This window comes from Vulpes vulpes, chromosome 4, assembly GCF_048418805.1.
Source record: "Vulpes vulpes isolate BD-2025 chromosome 4, VulVul3, whole genome shotgun sequence".
Taxonomy (NCBI): Eukaryota; Metazoa; Chordata; class Mammalia; order Carnivora; family Canidae; genus Vulpes; species Vulpes vulpes.
Genome location: NC_132783.1, coordinates 24,876,211 through 24,889,870, shown reverse-complemented (window position 1 = coordinate 24,889,870; position 13,660 = coordinate 24,876,211). Strand labels below are relative to the sequence as shown.

Below are 13,660 nucleotides of genomic sequence, written 5' to 3'. Positions count from 1 at the left end.
GCGCCTCAACCGCTGGGCCACCCCGGCCGCCCCCAATTTCTTAAAAGCTGTGCCCGCATCCAGTCACCAGGACCTCTCAAGCTGCGGCTGGGCAGCCACGCAGGCGGGTTCTTCACTGACTCCGGAAGCATCTAAGCAGAAGTATGGGGAGGTGGCAGGGGTCCCTGGGGCACGTTAAGATGCAACCCGCGCGGTTCACATCACTTTGAAAATAGCTTTGAAAAAAAAAAAAAAAAAAGAGGGATGCCTGGGTGGTACAGCGGTTTAGAGCCTGTCTTTGGCCCAGGGCGCGATCCTGGAGACCCGGGATCGAATCCCACATCGGGCTCCCGGTGCATGGAGCCTGCTACTCCCTCTGCCTGTGTCTCTGCTTCTCTCTCTCTCTCTCTGTGACTGTCATAAATAAATAAAAATTAAAAAAAAAAGAAAAAAAAAAGAAACAATCGCTTTGGCACTGACGAGCTGGGATCCTGGGCCGCTCAGTCCGCAGGCCTCGGGAGCGGGCGTCAAAGCAGGTTTTGCAGTCCTCTCGCCTCAGCTGCTGCCCGCGACCACAATTACAGGGGCCCGCCAGGACCCTTCGGAGCCCCACAACCCGGAAGTGCCTGACCACGCCTACCCACTGCGCCTGCGCGAGGCGCCCCCTCCAGCGATCAGGGAGACTGGCGCTGGGCGGGCTGAGAGGCTCGTCGCGCCTGCGCGGAAGGCCCCGGGGAGCAGCGTCATTACTTTCCAAACGAGTGGCGGGAACCGTTGGAGGCTGTGCGGTCGCCGCCTGCCGGGTAGCAGCGCGCTCCCTCGTCCCTAGGCCTGGCCATGGCGCTGCAGCTGTCCCGCGAGCAAGGCATCGCCCTGCGCGGGAGCGCGGACATCGTGGCCGAGTTCTTCTGCAAGTGCCGCTCCCGCAGGCCAGAGGGCGGGGAGAGCTGAGGCCCGGCGGCCCTGGAGGCCCGGGGCCACGGGGGCGGGGGTGGCGGTGGGGCAGCTCTGCTCCAGCGCCCGCCTGGCTGGAGAATCTAATCTAGGCGCCTTGCTCCTGGGGCAGCGGGAAGCCCAGGTGCTGCCCAGGCCTGCCTCGCGCCGGCCCCTCCCAGCAGCCTTGCTTTAAACTGCGGATCCCACAGGCTTCCCAGCCTGGCTGGCCGGCACCGCCCTGAGCGGGTGGAGCCCCAGTACATTTTGCACAGCCCATCCACCAAGCTTTGATTCCGGCACTGAGGGCGATGGACTAGATTTAGGAAACTCTGTCCTGGACCAGGCCATGTTTGCACCCTCTGATAGACTCTGGCAGGAGAAGAGGAGGGAAAAGTGAGGGAGAGGCTTGCTCTGGAGCATTGGACCGGTTAATCAGTCAATTGCTAATCCAGACACAAAAGCCTATTTGGACACCCTGTGATCACATAACCTGAATTGGGGCTTGCATTACCGTGAGCTTGTAGTTCAACTTTGACGCTAGGTTAATGCAGTTTGGCATTTTTCTTTCCGCATAAAAGCACGTATCGTGTTCTTTTGATTTAGAAGCAACATTTGTAAGGATTTTCAGTGGCACTTTTCACCTACTCTGCTTTCAGCGAGACACCCACAAACGCACATTTAGGCTTTTTCAGTTTGATGCCATGAATGAAACCGAAGCCACATCTAAATAGGTTTTATTTTCCAGAGTTACAAAGTGGAAATAACTTTGACATTCCTTTTGTTTTCAGCATTTGGCATCAACAGCATTTTATATCAGCGTGGCCACCTGAAACCTCTACCAGAGTGCAGAAATACGGATTCACCTTGCTTATAACAACAGATCCTGAGCTCATAAAATAACTCAGTAATGTAGTGGAACAAGTGAAAGGTATTTAATTGTTGAAAACCAATTTGAGTTTCGCAGGCCTTCTTGGACCCTACTTTCTGGCATCTTGGTGTTCATTTTTCAGCTCTATACAAAGAGGTGTAAAACACTGCAATCTCAAATATAGCGATTCTCCTTCGGAAGGAAGGAAATAATAAAGTGAAAGAAACTCCACTCTTCCCTACCACATTTTGAGTGGGTTAAATACGTTGATGTTAGGAATCTGATCTGGCTTCACAAAACAATCTCTATCAACTCTTTTTGAAGTGATTTTTGCAGTTCGTGTAGCCAGGTGGAACAAGTTGGAATTTTACATAACTATGATGATGTTTATTATTGGAGAGAAATCCACTATATATTTTTACATGACATATTTTCTATAGCTGCCTAGAGTTTAAAACCGTCATTATTTTAAGATAAAAGAAAATGAAATTGGATCCAGCCTGGGAACTAAACTTAAAAAAATACTACTAATAGAGTACCCAATAAAGTATTTTAATGTCTTACTTTCTTCATTTGTCTTTGTTAAAATCCTGCCTGTAAGTTAGCCGTTTCTATCTGAACACTCCTTGTTTTTCCGTAGCTCAAGAAATTCCTGAATACTTGTTCTCCATCTATTCTGTCTCTTTTTCCCCCATGTTTTTCTCTACTTAGGATTCTCACTTCTAATTTTTCTGTGTTATAGGATGTTTCTCCCTGGCTCCTCATTTGACCTTCCAAAGCTAGTTCCAAAAAACAAAAACAAAAAAAACATTATAGTATTTTTTTATTCCTAAGTCATATATATATATATATATATATATATATATATATATATATATAGTTTCAAGAGGCTTTATTTTTAAAATTCTATTAATTATATTTTTATCATCTTCAGGGCTAAATCACCCAGGGCGATACTCAGATTACTTAGCCTGCAACATAGAAGTAACTAAGAATCTATGTCACCTTAATTTGATGAAGAAGCAAACCCTGCCTAAGTTACTGGCTTTTAGGTTGTCTCCTTTAAGACTACACTGATGACATTTCACCTCGGTTGTATGTACACCTTCCTATTTAATTTGTCCCTTTTATTTTAGTTAGAATGGAGGAATTGCTCTTCTTAGAGGCAAATTGTTCAATCTCTTTGAATCCCCATCCCTCTAGCCTTCTTAAGGACTCTACCCTAGTTCTTCTCTGGTATTTCTGACTTCTTTCTTTTGAGATATTTTCATTGGTTTCATTTGTCTTCAGTTTTAAAAGAAAAAAATGTCCACCCACCCCAGATCTTTAAGTGACTCCCCAATCTCTTCCTTTTCAGAGCAAAATTGAGAAAAGGTTGTTTTTTGTCGAGGGGTTGGCAAGCCTGAGGGCACATATCCAACAAGTGGCCTATTTTTGTACTACCTGCAAACTGAGTGTTTTCAGATTTTGAAAGGCTAGTTTTTAAAAGACTACGCAAGAGACCTAGGGGGCCCACAAGTCCTAAATATTACAAGATTGTTTGTGCCTCTTGAAAGAAAACAACAACTGTGTATTCTTGAGTATATTATCCCAAGTTCCAAGATTAATTCAGGGCTCATTATGAGGCCCCCTTATTATAATCTCTAAGATGACTTCTGACACACACATAACTTTACTAACAATCTTTGTGTAGTTGATTCACAAACATACATCCAACCCAAGTCTTCTCTTTGCTCATATAGTAAGTGGCTCCCTTGATATCCACATGTGGCTATCCTAGTGATACTTGAAAACTAAATTTAAGGGGGTCCTGGCTGGCTCAGTCAGTAGAGCATGCAACTCTTGATCTTGGGTTGTAAGTTCCAGCCCCACATTGGGTGTGGAGATTACTTAGAAATAAAACCTTAGGGCAGCCTGGATGGCTCAGCAGTTTAGCACTGCCTTCAGCCCAGGGCATGATCCTGGAGACCTGGGATCGAGTCCCACATCAGGCTCCCTGCATGGAGCCTGCTTCTCCCTCTGCCTGTGTCTCTGCCTCTCTCTCTATGCCTCTCTCTCTCTCTGTCATGAATAAATAAATAAAATCTTTAAAAAAGAAGAAAAATAGAACCTTATAAAATTGTAAGCATCATGTCTCATTCCCATTCTCTTTCTCTCAATGAATGGATCAACCTTCCAACCAGTGGTATAAACCAGAAAGTTGGGAACTATCCCTGAGTATTTCCTCTTCCTTAGTCTCATAAGTATCCAATAAATCTTAACAATTTTAACCACGAAATCTCTTCACTCTACCTATACTGATCCATCTCTCCCAATTTATCCTTCTATAAGCCTTCAGTACCTCTTGCTTGAATTACTAATCAATTAGCATCCCTAGATCCTCTCTTTACTTCCACTCTACTTTCCACACATCACAGCCAAAAGGATAGTTCTGAAATATAAGTTTAATCACATCACACCCTGCTTCAGACACAGTAATGACTTCCCTGGTTCTTGAAGTATAAGTTCTTTAATTTAGCCCATGTGACCTTGTGTGGTCTGACCCCTATGTATCTTGCACAAACCGACCTTGTTCATTCTCCCTTTCTTTTTTTTTTTTAAAGTTATTAATTTTGATGAAATCCAAATGATTTTTTTTCTGTTTTGGCTTTTTGTGGCATATCTAATAATTCTTAAATTTTTTATTTATTTATTTTTTATTTATGATAGTCACACAGAGAGAGAGAGGCAGAGACACAGGCAGAGGGAGAAGCAGGCTCCATGCACGGGGAGCCTGATGTGGGATCTGATCCCGGGTCTCCAGGATCGCGCCCCGGACCAAAGGCAGGCGCCAAACTGCTGCGCCACCCAGGGATCCCCCATTCTCCCTTTCTTAACTGTATCTGTATTACCCTTTCATTCCTCTGGTCAGATACTTTTTGCTTTCCAGTATTTTAGACCTGTACCCTTTTCTGTAACCTTTTGCATATTTAATGGTATTTACTAGTAGAACTGAAGTCAAGTGAGAATTCCCTGAGTCAAATTTTCCTATATTCTCTCATTGGATCACATACTGCACCTTCTTAGCACTTATTACAATTAAAAATTTACATTCATTGCTGTAATGATTAGATTAATGCTCATCTTCTGCAATTTACCTTGGATTACAGTATACTGCATGTTCACTACTCTGTGCTTAGCATTCAGTAATAACTACATCTGCTATGGATACTGAGAATTGGAAAACGGGAGCTAGGTTATCGTGAGGCAAGTTTTCTGTACAGGTTGGAGGAGTTCCAAAATACCAGTGGTAGGATTTGCTAAGGGTAGAAAGTGAGACCTGGGAAGAGTTACTTTGTAATGCAGTGAATCAAAACAGATGCCTTGTTCTATATTGCAGATTGGTTATACAAGTGTTCAGTTCAGAAACTGGTGGTATTCATCTCAAATAATGAAAGCAGTGAAGTCCTTGAAAGGTGGCAGGTTGATATTGAGTGCGACAAGACTGCAAAAGATGACAGGTAAGTATGAATTAAACTGCTTCCATTTTCATGATTTTTTTCCCAAAACTTGTTTTCTTGACTAAATGAGTTCTAACTATATTGAACTAGCTTCGTATAAGGTAGTTTGTTTCTAATTATGTTAGATCTCCTGTGGAGAAGAATAAGACTCACAAACTGTGCTCACAAAAGAGTCATGCCTATTATGGACTTGTATAGTGTACTTTTAACATAACTGCCCTTAGTCTAAAATCCATGAATTTCAACCGTTAGTATTTATGGTGCTATATGTAAGCTATGTATTAGGTGTATTAGGATGTATTAGGTGGCCCATTTAATGGATTGTGTCAAGGTACTTTTAACCATGAAGTATTATCCTAGACGTTCTCCTAGCTTGATATGCAGCTCTACTGTATTTCATTTAATGCTATGAACTTCCTAAGACACTCTGAACTGAAGTTCTTAGATCCTCTGGATGGGAAATGCCCCCTCATTATATGCTAATTCTTAGCATTGTCCAAGGCATGCTTACCTGTAAACTCAGAACTCTCTCTCATAATGAAATGTACTTTGTTCCTGAAGCCTTTGGTCTATTTTAGAAAATGTTTATTTTATTATTTTAAATAATTTATTTTTATTGGTGTTCAATTTACCAACATACAGAATAACACCCAGTGCTCATACCGTCAAGTGCCCCCCTCAGTGCCCACCACCCAGTCACGCCCCCCCGCCCTCCTCCCATTCCACCGCCCCTAGTTCGTTTCCCAGAGTTAGGAGTAGGTAAGTTCTGTCTCCCTTTCTGATATTTCCCACACATTTATTGACCCTTCCCTTATATTCCCTTTCACTCTTATCTATATTCCCCAAATGAATGAGAACATATAATGTTTGTCCTTCTCCGATTGACTTACTTCACTCAGCATAATACCCTCCACTTCAATCCACGTTGAAGCAAATGGTGGGTGTTTGTCATTTCTATTGGCGGAGTAATATTCCATTGTATACATAAACCACATCTTTATCCATTCATCTTTCGATGGACACCAAGGCTCCTTCCACAGATTAGCTATTGTGGATATCGCTGCTAGAAACATTGGGGTGCAGGTGTCCCGGCATTTCATTGCATCTGAATTTTTGGGGTAAATCCCCAGCAGTGCAATTGCTGGGTCATAGGGCAGCTCTATTTTTAACTCTTTGAGGAACCTCCACACAGTTTTCCAGAGTGGCTGCACCAGTTCACATTCCCACCAACAGTGTAAGAGGGTTCCCTTTTCTCCACATCCTCTCCAATATTTGTGGATTCCTGCCTTGTTAATTTTCCCCATTCTCACTGGTGTGAGGTGGTATCTCATTGTGGTTTTGATTTGTACTTCCCTGATGGCAAGTGATACGGAGCATTTTCTCATGTGCATGTTGGCCATGTCCAGGTCTTCCTCTGTGAGATTTCTGTTCATGTATTTTGCCCATTTCATGATTGGATTGTTTGTTTCTTTGGTGTTGAGTTTAAGAAGTTCTTTACAGATCTTGGATGCTAGCCCTTTATCTGATACGTCATTTGCAAATATCTTCTCCCATCTGTAGCTTGTCTTTTAGTTTTGTTGACTGTATCCTTTGCTGTGCAAAAGCTTCTTATCTTGATGAAGTCCCAATAGTTCACTTTTGCTTTTGTTTCTTTTGCCTTCGTGGATGTATCTTGCAAGGAGTTACCGTGGCTGAGTTAAAAAAAAGGGTGTTGCCTATGTTGTCCTCTAGGATTTTGAAGGAATCTTGCCTCACATTTAGATCTTTCATCCATTTTGAGTTTATCTTTGTGTGTGGTGCAAGAGAGTGGTCTAGTTTCATTCTTCTGCATGTGGATGTCCAATTTTCCCAACACCATTTATTGAAGAGACTGGCTTTCTTCCAATGGATAGTCTTTCCTCCTTTATCGAATATTAGTTGACCATAACGTTCAGGGTCCACTTCTGGGTTCTCTATTCTGTTCCATTGATCTATGTGTCTGTTTTTGTGCCGGGACCACACTGTCCTGATGACCACAGCTTTGTAGTACAAACTGAAATCTGGCATTGTGATGCCCCCCGCTATGGTTTTCTTTTTTAAAATTCCCCTGGCTATATGAGGTCTTTTCTGATTCCACACAAATCTTAATATAATTTATTCTAACTCTCTGAAGAACGTCCATGGTATTTTGATAGGGATTGCATTAAACGTGTAAATTGCCCTGGTACCATTGACATTTTCACAATATTAATTCTGCCAATCCATGAGCATGGACTATTTTTCCATCTCTTTGTGTCTTCCTCAATTTCTTTCAGAAGTGTTCTATAGTTTTTAGGGTATAGATCTTTTACCTCTTTGGTTAGGTTTCTTCCTAGGTATCTTATGCTTTTGGGTGCAATTGTAAATGGGATTGACTCCTTAATTTCTCCTTATTTAGTCTCATTGTTAGTGTATAGAAATGCCACTGAATTCTGGGCATTGATTTTGTATCCTGCCACACTACCAAATTGCTGTATGAGTTCTAGCAATCTTTGGGTGGAGGCTTTTGGTTTTTCTACGTAGGGTATCATGTCATTGGCGAAGAGGGAGAGTTTCACTTCTTCTTTGCCAATTTGAATGTCTTTAATGCCTTTTTTTTGTCTGACTGCTGAGGCTAGGACTTCCAGTACTATGTTGAATAGCAGTGGTGAGAGTGGACATCCCTGTCTTGTTCCTGATCTTAGGGGAAAGGCTCCCAGTGCTTCCCCATTGAGAATTATATTTGCCGTGGGCTTTTCATAGATGGCTTTTAAGATGTTGAGGACTGTTTCCTCTATTCCTACACTCTGAAGAGTTTTGATCAGGAATAGACGCTGTATTTTGTCAAATGCTTTCTCTGCATCTAATGAGAGTATCATATGGTTCTTGGTTTTTCTCTTGCTGATATGATGAAACACATTGATGGTTTTATGAATGTTGAATCAGCCTTCTGTCCCGGGGAAAAATCCTACTTGGTCATGGTGAATAATTTTCTTAATGTGCTGTTGGATCCTATTGGCTAGTATCTTGTTGAGAATTTTTGCTTCCATGTTCATCACGGATATTGGTCTGGAACTCTCCTTTTTGGTGGGATCTTTGTCTGCTTTTGGAATTAAGGTGATGCTGGCCACATAGAACGAATTTGGAAGTACTCCATCTCTTTCTATCAAACAGCTTTAGTAGAATAGGTATGGTTTCTTTTTTTTTTTTTTTTTTAATCTTTTTTATAATCTTTTTTTTAATTTTTTATTTATTTATGATAGTCACAGAGAGAGAGAGAGAGGCAGAGACACAGGCGGAGGGAGAAGCAGGCTCCATGCACCGGGAGCCTGATGTGGGATTCGATCCCGGGTCTCCAGGATCGCGCCCTGGGCCAAAGGCAGGCGCCAAACCGCTGCGCCACCCAGGGATCCCCGGTATGGTTTCTTCTTTAAACATTTGATAGAATTCCCCTGGGAAGCCATCTGGCCCTGGACTTTTGTGTCTTTGGAGGTTTTTGATGACTGCTTCAATTTCCTCCCTGGTTATTGGCCTGTTTAGGTTTTCTATTTCTTCCTGTTCCAGTTTTGGTAGTTTGTGGCTTCCCAGGAATGCGTCCATTTGTTCCAGTTTGCCTAATTTATTGGCGTATAGCTGTTCATAATATGTTTTTAAAATCGTTTCTAATTCCTTGGTTTTGGTAGTGATCTCTCCTTTCTCATTCATGATTTTATTAATTTGAGTCTTCTCTCTCTTCTTTTTAATAGGTCTGGCTAATAGTTTATCTATCTTAATTAATTCTTTCATAGAACCAACTCCTGGTTTTGTTGATCTGTTCCACAGTTCTTTTGTTCTCAATTTCATTGAGTTCTGCTCGAATCTTTATTAACTCTCTTCTGCTGGGTGTAGGATCTATTCGCTGTTTTTTCTCTAGCTCCTTTATGTGTAAGGTTAGCTTTTGTATTTGAATTCCTTCCAGTTTTTGAATGGATGCTTGTATTGTGATGTATTTCCCCCTCAGGACTGCTTTTGCTGCATCCCAAAGATTTTGAACGATTGTATCTTCATTCTCATTAGGTTCCATGAATCTTTTTAATTCTTCCTTAATTTCCTGGTTGACCTTTTCATCTTTTAGCAGGATGGTCCTTAACCTCCACGTGTTTGAGGTCCTTGCAAACTTCTTGTTGTGATTTAGTTCTAATTTCAAGGCATTATGGTCTGAGATTATACAGGGGACGATCCCAATCTTTTGGTATTGGTTCAGACCCGATTTGTGACCCAGTATGTGGTCTATTCTGGAGAAAGTTCCATGTGCACTTGAGAAGAATGTGTATTCAGTTGAGTTTGGATGTAAAGTTCTGTAGATATCTGTGAAATCCATCTGGTCCAGTGTATCATTTAAAGCTCTTGTTTCTTTGGAGATGTTGTGCTTAGATGACCTATCCAGTGGAGAAAGCCTTAAATCGAAGTCACCAAGTATATTATTATCTAAATATGTCTTAATTTATGTTATTAATTGATAGTTTTGTCAGCTCCCACATTCGGGGCATATATATTGAGGATTGTTAAGTCCTCTTCTTGGATAGATCCTTTAAGTATGATATAGTGTCCCTCTTCAACTCTCACTACCGTCTTTGGGAAAAACTTTAGTTTATCTGATATAAGGATGGCTACCCCTGCTTTCTTTTGAGGACCCTTTGAGTAGTACATGGTTCTCCAACCTTTTATTTTCAGGTTGTAGGTGTCTTTCTGTCTGAGTCTCTTGTAGACAGCAAATAGGTGGGTCCTGCTTTTTTATCCAGTCTGAAACCCTGTGCCTTTTGATGGGGTCATTAAGCCCATTCACGTTCAGAGTTACTATTGAAAGATAGGAGTTTAGTGTCATCATGATATCTATTCAGTCCTTGTTTTGTGGATTGTTCCACTGAACTTCTTCTTAAAGGGGAATTTTAAGAGTCCCCCTTAAAATTTCTTGCAGAGCTGGTTTGGAAGTCACATATTCTCTCAGTGCCTGCCTGTCTTGGAAGCTCTTTATCTCTCCTTCTATTCTGAATGAGATCCTTGCCGGATAAAGTATTCTTGGTTGCATGTTCTTCTCATTTAGGACCCTGAATATATCCTGCCAGCCGTTTCTGGCCTGCCAGGTCTCTGTAGAGAGGTCTGCTGTAACCCTAATACTCTTCCCCATAATAGTCAGGGATTTCTTGTCTCTTGCTGCTTTAAGGATCTTCTCTTTATCTTTGGAATTTGCAAGCTTAACTATTAAGTGTCGAGGTGTTGAACTGTTTTTATTGATTTTAGGGGGAGATCTCTCTATCTCTCTATCTCCTGGATTTGAATGCCTGTTTCCCTTCCCAGATTAGGAAAGTTTTCAGCTATGATTGGTTAAAATACATATTCTGGCCCTCTGTCCCTTTCGGCGCCCTCGGGAACCCCAATTATACGTAGGTTTTTCTTCCTCAGGCTGTCGTTTATTTCCGTTTATCTATCTTCATGGTCTTTTAATTGTTTGTCTCTTTTTTCCTCTGTTTCCCTCTTTGTTGTCTTCTATGTCACCCACTCGTTCTTCCAGCTCATGAATCCTCGTCGTGAGGACTTCTAGTTTGGATTGCATCTCATTCAATTGATTTTTAATTTCTCCCTGATTAGGTCTAAATTCTGCAGTCATGAAGTCTCTTGAGTCATTTATGCTTTTTTCTAGAGCCACCAGTAGCTGTATAATAGTGCTTCTGAATTGGCTTTCTGACATTGAATTCTAATCCAGATTTTGTAACTCTGTGGGAGAGAGGACTGTTTCTGATTCTTTCTTTTGAGGTGAGGTTTTCCTTCTAGTCATTTTGCTCAGTGCAGAGTGGCCAAAAACAAGGTGTATTGGGAAAAGGAGAAATTGAGAAGAGAGAAAGGAGGAAAGAAAAGAGAAAAAGAAAAACGAAAAAAGGAAGAAAAAAAGAGGAAAAAGAGAAAGAAAAAGAAGGGAAAAAAAAGCCAAGGGAAACAAATAAAATTCAAAAAGCAAAACAAAAACAAAAACAAAAACAAAAAAAAAACCAAAAAACAAAAACAAACAAACAAACAAACAAAAACACAGGGAAGTATCTTCTGATTCTGTATACTTTAAGTCCCTTGACTTCCCCTGGAACTTGTCCGTCTAGTTGGTCTCTGGGGGACGGGCTTGTTGTGCTGATTTTCAGGTGTTAGCGCTTGGGGGAGCTGCTCTACCCCCTGCCTGGTGCAGGGCTCAGAGGGGCTTGTTTACCCCTTGAGGCTCCAGAAGAAACACCTGCAGTGGCAGCAGCCTGCTCTGGAGCCCTGGAGTCAGCTCCTGAAGTAACTACGGAGCTCTCCATCTGCTGGGGCCTGGATGCTCCGGGGTCGGGGCCGCTGATCTGCTCAGCTTGGGGCAGGAGCGTCCTTCCCATCCTGGACCCTCCTGGCCTCTGCCTGTCCCGGGAGGAGGCCGGATCCTGGGCTGTGTCCCTGGCGCCCTGTGCTCCTGGGCCTGTGCTGTTGGATTTGTGCTCCCACCACACAGCCGCCTCTCTGCGGAACTGTGGCCCTAGCCCCTGTGAGCTGCTCCCGGGTCCAGCCGTGTCTGCGCTGCAGCCCTTTAGGGAGCTCAGCACACTCTCCCCGGGGTGCAGTTGCTCTGGTAGTGTCCCACGGAGCCTGCGGGCATCCCCGCCTTTCTGGGGTCCTGCTCCAACTCCCTGCGAGGCCTTTCTGCCCAGGAAGATTGGTGAAGCTCCTGCTTCTCTGGGCCTGGGCTCTCCTGTCCTGGGGACACTCGCCCTGGCCTTCGCCTGGCTCCTTGCGGGGCCCCTCCCCCTTGGATGCCTTTTGTTTCTTTATTTCTTTTTTCCCCGTCTTCCTACCTTGATAGAAGTGCGAACTCTTCTCACTGTAGCATTCCAGCTGTTCTCTCTTTAAATCTCAGGCCGAATTCATAGATTTTCAGGATGATTTCAAGATTATCTAGGTAATTGGTGGGGACAGGTGATTTGGGGACCCTACTCTTCCGCCATCTTGCCCCTCCCCTGGAAAATGTTTAATAATAAAAACAACTTGATATAACATCTTCTTTGAAGCACTACAGAATTAGACATTTATGTATTCCTAAAAATGCCAAAATGATTATGCCAATTAAAGATCTTAGATACTAATTGTTATCTTTATTTTACAATATGCTGAATGTTTCCTGACTTGAAGCACTTGGCAGGTTTTCTGGTCATCTGTTATTTAATGACCTGATACTAAGATCAGCCTTAATCACTGGAATAATAAGTGAAATTATAATTGTTTTTTAAAAACTCCTTTTGAATGCATTCCTTAATTTGAGTTTTGAAGCATTTAATCAAACAAATAATCTTACCAGTGTTTTAAATAACTTGTTAAAACTTAAAATGAATCAACTCATTTGGTTTCTTCAGTAGCACACCCAGAGGAAAGTCTCAGAAGGCCATCCAGGATGAGATCCTCTCCGTAATCCGACAGATCACAGCTACCGTGACGTTTCTGCCGCTGTTGGAAGTCTCTTGTAAGTATTATATGACTTCATGATGGTTCAGATTTGTTGTGGAAAGATTAAGCTATTACTTTAAGAATTAACAGTTTTGTTGAGTTTTTTCTTAATTATCCATGTCATGGTATATAAGTGAGAAAAACGTCATGAATCTAAAGCGATGCTGGTTGTGTTTTATTTACAAGTGCCGAATAGGGAAAGAATGAAAGTTTTCATTCAGTACTCCTGAATATTTTGACGTAATTTCTTCCATTACTTTTATTTTATACACATTTCCTTGTATATAATTAAGACTTAGACAGGTATAACTGTGTCTTTCTTTTCTGGCTTAGTTACTCCTTCATTCATCAGATATACCCTAAATGCCTACTGTATGCCTTCCATGGTTCTGGGCATTGGGATACAGCGGTCACAAAACCAAGATGTTCTTTTTCTCTGGCTTAGATTCATGCTGTCTCGTGATCAATTATATACTTTCTGCAAATATCTTTAATGGCTTTTCTCTTTGAAGAAAAAAAAAACAATCGAGTTTTTCATTAAGTAAAAAGGAGTACAGTATTTTCTGTACTAAAATTTCCATTGAAGAAAAGCAATTAGCTAATATAACTGATTAGAGATCAAGCCAAACTAGCTTTTCTGACATGATAGGTGGCTCACATGTGAGGGAGAGAGGAAGGATACTTGTACCTTTCAAAAAATAATTGTACTTTAATGATCTTATCCCCAATTTAGGTTCATTTGACCTACTGATTTATAGAAAGATTTGGTTGTCCTTGAATAATGGGAAGAGTCGGGACCACAGTTTATTACCAATTCTGAGGAAGTCTGTCTTCATTCATTTACTACTACTATCCACAAAGTAAATAGCATGGTGGCCTATAA

At 41.9% G+C, this 13,660-nt stretch overlaps 1 protein-coding gene across 1 annotated transcript in view; it reads left to right on the top strand.

Annotated features, from left to right (window-relative positions):
- The first annotated feature begins 1,461 nt into the window (after positions 1 to 1,461).
- The window catches only part of LOC140598729 (rho GTPase-activating protein 20-like), a 53,269-nt gene continuing 41,070 nt past the window's right edge, over positions 1,462 to 13,660 (top strand). The window contains exons 1-3 of the mRNA XM_072757257.1: positions 1,462 to 1,843; positions 5,163 to 5,283; positions 12,687 to 12,793. The gene's annotated coding sequence lies outside the window, so the exon portion shown is untranslated. The remainder of the gene's footprint in view (positions 1,844 to 5,162; positions 5,284 to 12,686; positions 12,794 to 13,660) is intronic.